This window comes from Portunus trituberculatus, chromosome 40, assembly GCF_017591435.1.
Source record: "Portunus trituberculatus isolate SZX2019 chromosome 40, ASM1759143v1, whole genome shotgun sequence".
Taxonomy (NCBI): Eukaryota; Metazoa; Arthropoda; class Malacostraca; order Decapoda; family Portunidae; genus Portunus; species Portunus trituberculatus.
Window position 1 is genome coordinate 13,678,820 of NC_059294.1, and position 11,284 is coordinate 13,690,103.

Sequence of the window (11,284 nt, forward strand, 5' to 3'; positions counted from 1 at the left end):
GCGCCACTCTGCCCTACACCTTCCCATCTACCCCTCGTCCTTCAGCGCCACTCTGCCATACACCTTTCCATCTGCCCCTCTTCCTTCAGAGACACTCTGTTCTCACTGTCCTCTCTCAAGCTTTTCCCGAGTCCTCTAGCGCCACTCTCTCCTGTACCACTCAGGTGTCCACCCCACACTCTGCCCTACCTCACCATCTACCTCAAAACTTTGTCTATCAATCTACCAATATCCGCCAGTAATTCCCCCACTCCCGCCTCCTCCCCATTACACCCTGTCCATGGTGATTCTTCCCACCCTGAGCCACCGTCAAGGAGCACGCGTCCTCCACCCCATCCACCCAATCATCTATAACTCACAAATCTGAATTCCTAGAATCTCAACTCTTACCGCCAATTAATACACCGCCCTGCCCTACCTTGTGTATTCTACCTTAATAATGGCATTCTGTCGACTCAACCATCTTATGCCCTACATCTATCTAGCGTGCCCTTCGCAACCTACAGTCCGATTAATGTTATACCTCTGCCTATCTTGATTGTTTTATCTTCAATTTCATAACTTTCAATTGAGTTCATATTCCCCATCATGTTCCATGTAATAACTTTGTCCATGTTGCAACTTATCTTATTTATCTATTGCTTGAATGCTTTAGTCTTCCTCTCAGATCCATCTGACGAAACTCATCTTCCTGATTGATTTAGAGTATACTTTTTGCCCTATCCCCTTGTTACTAATAAAACCTTCACTGTTCACTCTATTGTTTTTTTTATAATCAGTCAATCTCCCGCTTACTACCCGCATCACCACCACTACCTAACCTCCTGACGTGTTCCTCCCAGAAATAACCACTAATGCAGAAGGTGACGCCGGTGCCAACAGGTGAAGGATCCAAGTATCACCACACAGCATATCACAAGACATCACATCACTGGTATATACATGTTAAAAGGTTCAGGATTTATAACGCCGGCCAGTGCTTGATGGTCTTTCGGGTTCTGATTCCGTTAAAAGCGTCAAGAGGAGGTTCTGATCGTCTTGCTGAGCTTGTCTTCATCTTCAGGTTGGTTGAGGTGATGTTCAAATGAGGCATTACAGTACATGGGGAAAGCAATAGTTTTTTTGGGGGAGGGTTTGATGAAGTAATGCCTGTACAAGTTGTAATACTAATGGTTTTGCTGCAATGGGGGATTAATACATAGGGATTAAAAGTGCTGATTTCACATCCTCCTTGAAATATAAACACTCAGGCAGACAAACAAACAAATACACACACACACACACACACACACACACACACACACACACACACACACACACACACACACACACACACACACTCAGGCAAATTCACTCTCTCTCTTACACCTCCCTTCCCTTCTCTTCCCCGTCCCGTGGTCCCGTGCACGTGCCGCGCCGCCCAAGTGTCTGCACGTATCACCCTCGCCTGCTGTATATGGGCAGATCTATGTCTCGCTCCCCACCACCGCCCCGGATCGCCAAGACGCCAACCTCTGATAAATACTGAACGCCGCCGCACAAACCAGCCCTCACTCCCTCCCGCTAACAGGTGTCCCGCGAGCCTCCGAGCACCTGTCCTTACGTGGAACAGGAATGACACTAAAGACGAGAAAACCGGATCTGTGGGTAATGCTCTGTGATTTCTCTGTTTGGGAGGATCCTGCTGTGGTATATGTAGCCCGCTGATCGTTCCGTGATGAGTAGTGGTGGTGGTGGTAGTCATAAGGGGAATAATGGTGGTTTGCAATAATGGTGATGGCAATGGAAGTGATGGCATGATGGTGATGGGATGGTGTATGTGTGTGTGTGTGTGTGTGTGTGTGTGTGTGTGTGCAAGGTTCACATCTGTACTAAGGCTTTTCTCCCGTGAGGTGCGGCACTCCTTAGAAGCTAAACAGTGAACGATGAAGGAAAGTCAATCGTCATTTTTATTAGATGGAAAAATAACGAGAGAGAGAGAGAGAGAGAGAGAGAGAGAGAGAGAGAGAGAGAGAGAGAGAGAGAGAGAGAGAGAGAGAGAGAGAGAGAGAGAGAGAGAGAGAGAGAGAGAGAGAGAGAGAGAGAGAGAGAGAGAGAGAGAGAGAGAGAGAGAGAGAGAGCATAGAAAGGGCGTAACAGCAAATCAACAACTACAGACATGAGCAATTTATTTCCCCCAAAACGCACCACCAAGTCTTGCCTAATTATGATCACCCCTAACTTAGGACAGAGACACATGGGAGTTGGGGAAGGCAGGGGAGGACGAGGTGCAGATCTAGGGAGGGGAGGGAATGAGGGGATGATGGAAAATGTGGGAGAAGATATCATGAGGTGGAATAAGGCGGGATGATGTAGCGAGGGAAGGTAAAGAAGGGAAGGAAGATGAGAAATGAATTGTGGACGAGAGTTGAGGAGGGCAAACGAGATGGTGGATGTTAAATAATGAAGTTTTGAAGGAAAGTACGAATAAGAGAGAGATGGTGATTCAATGGACGGCAAAGGAACACAAAGGAAGAACACACACAAAGAAAAAGCGTTCGTGATGGGATTTACAATGCGAGACGTGAGTAAAAAAAAAAATAAATAAATAAATAAAATAAAAAAAAAAGCGAAAAATAACAAACCAGGAAAGATGTTTGAAGTCAACTTAGGGTTATCTGAATACAATACACTACCTTGACAACTTTATTAATGGTCTCATACTTTAGCTGATCTTTTCTCTTTATCCCATTTTCATGCAGAAGCCAATGCCCCTCTTATATGAAAAAAAAAAAGAAAAAAAATCCTACAACAAGGGTGGAATGCTGGAGACTGACAGGTACAGGAGAACAAGTGAGAAGGTTGAGGAGATCGACGAGGATGTATAGAGCTAAGGATGTATAAAGATAAGATAGGTATAGAGGGCGGTGTGCGAAGAAGGCTATAGGTACAGAGAGAACAGTGCAAAGACGGTGTGTGTGGCAGGATAGGTATAAAGGTATAGAGGTACAGAGGCGGTGTGTGTCTGTGGTTAATATGAGGTCAAGGTACAATGTTCTCCCAGGTGCAAACACGGACTGTCAATCACCACACCTGACCTTAGAGACCAAATGCAGCCACACCTGTGCACAGAATTATTCATCCCTCCCGTGTGTGTGTGTGTGTGTGTGTGTGTGTGTGTGTGTGTGTGTGTGTGTGTGTGTGTGTGTGTGTGTGTGTGTGTGTGTGTGTGTGTGTGTGTGTGTGTGTGTGTGTGTATGTTTTATCTGGTATTCCAAGTACAGCCCGAATATCTACATATGTTAGTGAAATCGAAGACCATCAGGAAGATTATGAATATTCAGGATAATGTTTGTTGTCGTTTTGCAGCTGCTGTTGTTGTTGTTGTTGTTGTTGTTGTTGTTGTTGTTGTTGTGGTGGTGGTGGTGGTGGTGGTGGATTTAAGCAACATCAAAAGCATCTTATCTTTTTCCTTCCCTTCCCCGTCTAATGTGTCAGTACTCTTAACATTGTACACCGAGGTGGTAGTAGTAGTAGTAGTAGTAGTAGTAGTAGTAGTAGTAGTAGTAGTAGTAGTAGTAGTAGTAGTAGTAGTAGTAGTAGAACTAGAATGTAGAATCGTGAAAAGAAATAAGGAAGATTGGCACTAAAGAAGTACTGAATGAGACAAAGAGATGTAGGAAGGAGAAAAGAGAAAGAAGGAAAACAAGATGAAGGAAAGAAAAGACGAGGAAGGAAGAAAGATAGAAGAACGGAAGGAAGAATGTGAGATACACCAAAAAAACAGACACACACACACACACACACACACACACACACACACACACACACACACACAGTAGCGGGGTCAGGGGATAGCGTCCAGTACAGCCTCGGGAGCATCCACAATGATCCTGCCCATATAAGGTAATCCAGGATGTGTTATCACCCTGTGGTCTCCCCTACAACTCTCTCTCTCTCTCTCTCTCTCTCTCTCTCTCTCTCTCTCTCTCTCTCTCTCTCTCTCTTCCACTGTCGTACTCGATCTCATTTTCCACTATTGGGTAAAAACTCGTATATTTTGTAACCTAAGTCAAACCCACCACCACCACCACCACTACCACCACCACCACCACCACCACCACCACCAACGCCTCCAGGTAAGCAGTGCGTCTTCCCAGGTACGTACAGTCTCTTTACTATATATCGTATTACTCGGACGTACACGTATAGGTTCCTCACTCTTTATTCTTCCATGTCTTCACTGCTTGTTCTGTTCCTCCATTAGTGTTGCCTGTTGTTATGCCAGATATTACTCTAACTTAGGTTAAGTATAGGGTTTTTCCACCTTGGTACAGGCCCATTTTGTCAAGGTACAACTCTCTTTTAATTGACAATGCTCCATTTCACAGGTATTGATTTCTCGTTCAGGTGGAGTTCCAGGCAACAAGTAACAATTCAGTAGCTTAGGTAGAGTTTCCTTCCTCCTTGCTGCAGACACAGCTCCCGTCCCAACACAGGTAAAATCCCCTCCCGACAGACACTGACCGCCAGCCCAGGTGCGTACCTACCTACTCGTGGTGCTGCTTCCTTCCCAAAAGTTCCGGGCCGTCACCTAAATATTCCCATCCAGCAGTCAGTGTCCGGCGCCCTCGGCCTCACCACACACAGTAGCAAATATTACACGACACACGCTCTTATCACACTTCCACCTGTCCGGTAGAAGGTTTCTGTGAGCAGCAACATTTTTACCTTATTTAGTCAAATGTTTTTTTTTTTTTGCTGTTTAAAGATGACACTATTCTAAATCTCCAAATGCACAAAATATATCTACTCTTATTCTAATAAGATTGTCATCTGGTGCACTCAGAGCATTATGCAGCCAAGCCTTCCATTCACGTTAAGCTTTATAATGAAGAATAAAAAAAACACTTGCAGCGAGGTGAAGTCCCTGACCACCGTGGCCTCCGATCTCGCTACGTCTTCAGCAGCCGCTCAGCCTGCTCACCAACATGGAATATTCACAGCACGAAACGCAGAAGAGAAACTCTCTCCACACTCACGCCTCCGCTAAATTTCCAGTTCTACTTCCCTTTACGTACAGATGTATTCCAGCCGCCCACGCCAAGCACACCCGCCAGCACGCACGGCTCACCCACGCCCATCCCGTTCCGCCCACCAGACAGGCTTTCTCCAGCCCACGCGAGTACCAGGCGCCTGTCTAGCCGCTGCGGCAATAACGTGTCCACGCCCCTGCGCCCCTTGCACTAAGGTGCCGCCCACCCTCCCGCACCTTCAGGCTTTCTCCTCCATGAACAGCCTTTCTCGGCTCCAAATAAAGGCGGAGTAAGTGCGAGGTATAACAGCCATGAAATCTGAACATAAGCAACGATTTAATCAATGAGTAACAAGGCAGCGAGAAGTGAAGCGCGCCAGCACCCTGCACACCATTACGGCGAGGCTTGGAGACGTCGAAAAGTCCAGCCAGGAGTGTAGTGGCGAGCTGCCGAGCCGCAAGAGGAAGGTGCACCGCTCCTGACCATGGTCACCAAGACGTTACAGCTCAGGGAGCGACGGGAGCTGACACGGCCACAAAGGGATTGTTATTTCAAACTGGCACTTAACATGGCGGCCAGTTAAGGGAAGGGGGTGGAGGGGAGGAAGGTCACTTACAGCCAACATGTGTGTGAGCCAGCATAAGCATTAGGCCGTGTGTGTGTGTGTGTGTGTGTGTGTGTGTGTGTGTGTGTGTGTGTGTGTGTGTGTGTGTGTGTGTGTGTGTGTGTGTGTGTGTGTGTGTGTGTGTGTGTGTGTGTGTGAAGGGCAACACAAAAGGGAATGTGATGCGTGAGGGGAGTACGATGCATTCCAGAAGGGGGAGAGAAAAGGGAAAGAAGAGAAGCAAGGCGTGGGGAACCTTGAGTTGAGTGAGGACAGAGGGGCCGGGGAGGGATAAGGGGCAGCTATGGGGATCACCAAGCAACAATGGGTTTAAGGGGGCGGAGAAGAGGGGGTGGTGGGGGCGGATCAAGATATCAGTTGAGTTAAGAGCGAGCTAAAGATAACCCTAATGGGAGAAATGGCCGATGGGGAATCTTGCTGCGGCTACATGGGGGAACCTGTCGCGCTAAATGGAGGAAGGGGGGATATGGGGGAGCGACATGGGCATGGTAGTGGCGTGGGATAGGGGGAGGGGCAGGAGGTGCAAGACTGGTGAGTGTTGTGGCGGCTTAGTCTGAGAGTCATCTTACCTGCCAGTGTCACCTTTCACCCACCTCCCTATTCACCTGCCTATTTTGCCAACACCCAACCCTCCTTCCTTCTTCCCTCACCCACTCCCCTCAGCTCCCTTCCTTCCTTCAACCCGTCCACTAAAGTCCATTCCACTCCTGAGTTCATCGCGCCACGCTGCATTCCACCTGGAAAGACTATCCCTTCCTTTTCTTCTTCTTTTTCCTCTTCCTTCTCCTCCTCTTCCTCCTCTACGCTATCCTATTTCTCTCCTGTACGCTAGAGGGTATTGCCCCCCACAAACAACCTTGTATGGACAAACTATACTGCTGCTGTTTGTTCTTCCTTTGTTTTTTGTTATTGTTCTACAACTTTTGCTGCTGCTGCTACTACTACTACTACTACTACTACTACTACTACTACTACTACTACTACTACTACTACTACTACTACTACTACTACTACTACTACTACTACTACTACTACTGCTGCTGCTGCTGCTGCTATCAAAACTACTTCTGCTACTATTTTCATTAATAATTCTGCTGGTACTACAACCGTTCCTCATCCCCGCCTCTCTTCCAGCCCACACCTTCCCCACAGTGCGCCGCGCCCCGGAAAGGTGCACGCGTTTCTGGTCAACATTCTCTTATTTTATTGCAAAGTACTGCCATAGCTATACTGCTACGTTTTCATTCCTGCTGGTGTGTTTTTTTTTCTATGAGAGAGAGAGAGAGAGAGAGAGAGAGAGAGAGAGAGAGAACTGAAGATCAGTGGTAGTGACGGTGGTGGTGGTGGTGGTGGTGGTGGTGGTGGTGGTGGTGGTGGTAGGGCGGGAATGGAGGGACAGGATGGGATGGGATGGGACGGCTCAGGAGTGACGTTACAAGTCAGCTGAGGCACGGCATTACGTCACGCCCTCAACCTCCTGGAGCCACGCCCCCTCCCTCCCTCACCCCTCTCTTGATAACAGGGCCAAAAATAGCGTGACATGTTTGTATCGCCGCTATTATGGTGGAGATCCTGCCTTCCTCCTTCATCCTCCCCTTCGTCTTCTCCTCCTTGTTCTTCCTCCCTCGTGACCCAACCATGGTCATGCTGTTATCTTGAGGAGGAGGAGGAGGAGGAGGAGGAGGAGGAGGAGGAGGTTGGTTTGGATGGACAAGTAAGGAGAGGCTAATGACAGACACTATTTATATGTAGCAGTTACCGTCAGTTTGTTTGTTTGTTTATTCGCGTCTCATTCTATTCAGTGACTTGGTCCGATATTTTCGTTCAATTTTTTTTCTTTATTTCACACTTTCTCTTCTTTTGTAACAGACCTAATTCTCTCGCCCCTGTCTGTATCCACTCCACTTTCTTTGTCACCCTAGTTTCTCCACCTACTCCTTCTCTTTCCCCCTCCCCCCGATCCCCATACTCCCCTCCAACCATCCACTCCGATCAACCCACGCGAGGAAATGCCGCAGCGATCCACCTCCGTCAACATTCCGCCTCTCGCACCACCACCACCAGCCTCCTCCTCACCCTTGCCTCCATTACGACACACAACAAGGGCGGTCAGCTGTGGCGGTCTTAGCTTCATAATTCACCTGTGTAATTATGTGTAGCTTTGCATAACCACCATCATAATACAACATGCTATAATAATTTCTCTAAGGACCACTACATAGGACAGCAACAAATCCCTATACAGAGTCCTGCATCCTGTGCTGTGCCCCCGCCCACTCGAAACGACCCAGTGACAAGAAACAAGTTAACAAAAACAGTAAAAAGACATCTAGTACCCTCGAGGCAACACACTGAGACCATCACCCTCACACCAGGCTCTTCGTGTGGCCGAGGAACGCCCCGTGGTGTCCCTCTAAACACGCGGGTGCCAGGTTCTTCAGGAAACACATGTGATGGGGATGCAGCGAAGAACAGATGAGAATAGTGATGAGGTAAGGACGAATAGGTGGACAAGGGAGTGTAAAAATGATGGAAGAGGAGGAATGATGTGTGTGTGTGTGTGTGTGTGTGTGTGTGTGTGTGTGTGTGTGTGTGTGTGTGTGTGTGTGTGTGTGTGTGTGTGTGTGTTACAGGTAATGTGGATCAGAGGACTAATAGTGATGGCTCTTCTCCGCGGCCTGACACAGCACACACACACACTTCCACTGCATCACTCTCTTTCTTCTCAACATTCGTAGTCTTCGTCGGTCAGTCACCTTCCTCTTCACTATACACTTCATCAAGAGATCACACACACACACACACACACACACACACACACACACACACACACACACACACACACACACACACACACAAAATATAGAAAGATAGGCCTTGTTCGCTCAGGTAATGGAGGTGTGGCCAGGTATATATATTTTCGCCACACTTTCACCTGCTCCAGACAGGTGTGGTGAGGCGTCAAGCACAGTAAGTCCTTGTCGTAGCCTCGCCACTCGTCCTCGGTGCTGGTAACGAATACTGACACTCTCCACTGACGCGACATTCGAGTAACTGGCAGCAAACACTCAGGCTCAGGAGAAGTCTGACGTAAGACTAAAGATTCATAACATGGGAATAAGAATAACCTTGTATTTTCTTCCACGAGAGAGACGCTTCATCTTCTCATCCACCTCCTCCTCTACTACTATTACTTCTTTCTTCCCATGCACTCTGTACGTGTCTCTTGCCAATATTTCTAAGTACCTCCTCCTACTCCCTTTCACTGGCACGTATTCCCAAACCGTCCACCCATGACACTATCGGCTTCACCCATTATCCAGCACCGGGAAGGAGAACCAACCCGCCGCCGACACACAAGTAATGACACCACGCGGCCTCACATCACGACCTAACACAGTGGTACTTCTCCAGGCCAACCATAACACCAGCACGACTCTCTGCCCTCTGTCCGTCGCCACCCACATTCCCATGGTCCTTTCTACGACTGGCTCACTTAAGCCCACGCCGCCCACGCCCACATCCACGCAACACAATGCCCTGCCATAAAGCCAATTAAACTTGTCAACAAAAAGAGATGTGAGGCCGCTGGTCGCTGTCGAGTACCTCAGCCCTGCCCTTGTTACTGTGTGTGTGTGTGTGTGTGTGTGTGTGTGTGTGTGTGTGTGTGTGAGAGAGAGAGAGAGAGAGAGAGAGAGAGAGAGAGAGAGAGAGAGAGAGAGAGAGAGAGAGAGAGAGAGAGAGAGAGAGAGAGAGAGAGAGAGAGAGAGAGAATGTTTAGATGTGTGTTTGAGGGACAAATTGGGTGTTGACAGTGATCGCAGACAAAGTCATCACATTATGTTGTCTCCCTTAACACGACTGTTATTACGACCACCACCACCACCATCACCACCACCACCATTACCAACACCAACAATTGCAGCAATAAAGCAGAGCAGCACCAGCAACCATCACCACCACCACCAACCACTACAGCTCGGAACGTCGTTGTATAAGACAACGTGTTTAAATCGCTCCTTTGTAACTCCTAGCGACAAGAACAGGTAATTTCAAAGACGTCATAAGGCTTTGGTGCAACCCTCCCTTCCTCTCCTTGATCAAAGTGGTCGCGTCTCCAGATATTAGTGCAGCCTTTAACGTGTATCCCCCTCAGCAGCCAGCCCGTCAGCCTTTGTTTGCCCTCTACTTGGCATGGCCCACCGCCTCGCCCCGTCAGCCGGCAGCCAGGCCAACGAGTCGTCTATCACGGAGTCAGCCAAGCCATGCAACTTTCAAGGCTCCTTGGTAGTCGTCAGCCAGCAAATCTTCCTTCTCAGATTAACATACAACTCCCACAATCCCACCCCTCCCCCTCACCCTCACCCTCACACCCCACCTCTACCCTCTCACTCCCTGCCCTCACACTCACCTTCATCTTCGCTCTCCCACCCTCCCTTCCACGGCTAGCAGGAACTGCAGTCGCCATGACAGTACCATATAATCGTGAAATACTAAACTAAAGACATTTACGAAGCATTCATTGTATTAAAGCACAGTAACATTAATTTGATTTGCAACTAATTCTCTCCTACTCCATAAACACAGAATGAAGCGTATCCTTTCGTCCTGCGTAAAGAAACAACCACAAGCACAGACTGGAGGCAACTTATAATCCGCTCCTACACCCTCTCCCGCCCCTTCTATTGCGTCCCCAGAGGGTTTTTTTTCTTCATCCACGCACTCCTTCATCAAGTTGTGAAAACCCACGTAATCGAGGAGGCCCCTGGAGCGTGTCTCCTTAGCACGGGTTACCAGGTTCCCACTACCACCAGCTCCACCCACACTAATACACACCGCCACCTCCTTACACGCGCGTCATTTGTTTCTCCTGAGCACAGTGCACTCAGAAGGGCTTGGTTCAGACGGCGGCTTTTGGAGGATGGGGCAGGCAGGTTGCGGCTGTCTGTGCGACTCGCCTTGCGGAGAACGCCTGGGCGCTCCCCGCCACTTCACGTCTGTAAATGATGCCACTCAGACGTGCGACTTTTAGGCGGCCAGAGTGTGGAGTGACGCGCCGTCCAGACTGTTTTGGTTGGGTACAGTGACGTCTGGGGCGACGGTGAGGGAGGCAGCAGAGGAAGGGCGCGGCAGGCCAGCTGGTGGGGCTGGAAAAGCGACAGCAAGGCGTGACAAGTCATTGCTACAAATCCATGGCGGAACTTCCTGAATGCCACTCACCGTACCTCCTACTTGCCCTGTAAACAAGTAATACTAAAACCGTTCTCGCCTTGAGGTCTCAATGTTATAAACTGATAGTGGAATAAATGCTACGTTCCCGTGTTGTCTCCGACTGACTCGCTATAATGTACAGCACGCTTATAAATTAATCATGACGAGACATCCATTATTACTTCACCCTGACAGCTCACGGTAACTCACACCTCCTGTCATCACCGAGTCCTGGCGGCGGCGTGACCTTGTGGTCATATCTTGCAGTAGGGAACGACCTCCGTTACCTGCGGTTAACCCCAGTGTTTCCCCGTCTCACTCACTCCATGGAATGTTCGAGAACGAATGCGACGGGTACGACGACGACGACGACGACAACTAGGAGGAGGAGGAGGAGGAGGAGGAGGAGGAGGAGGAGGAGGAGGAGGAGGAG

At 48.8% G+C, this 11,284-nt stretch overlaps 1 protein-coding gene across 2 annotated transcripts in view; it reads right to left on the bottom strand.

Moving 5' to 3' along the window:
• The window catches only part of LOC123515993 (uncharacterized protein DKFZp434B061-like), a 111,121-nt gene that overhangs the window by 308 nt on the left and 99,529 nt on the right, over nt 1-11,284 (bottom strand). The window lies entirely within an intron of this gene.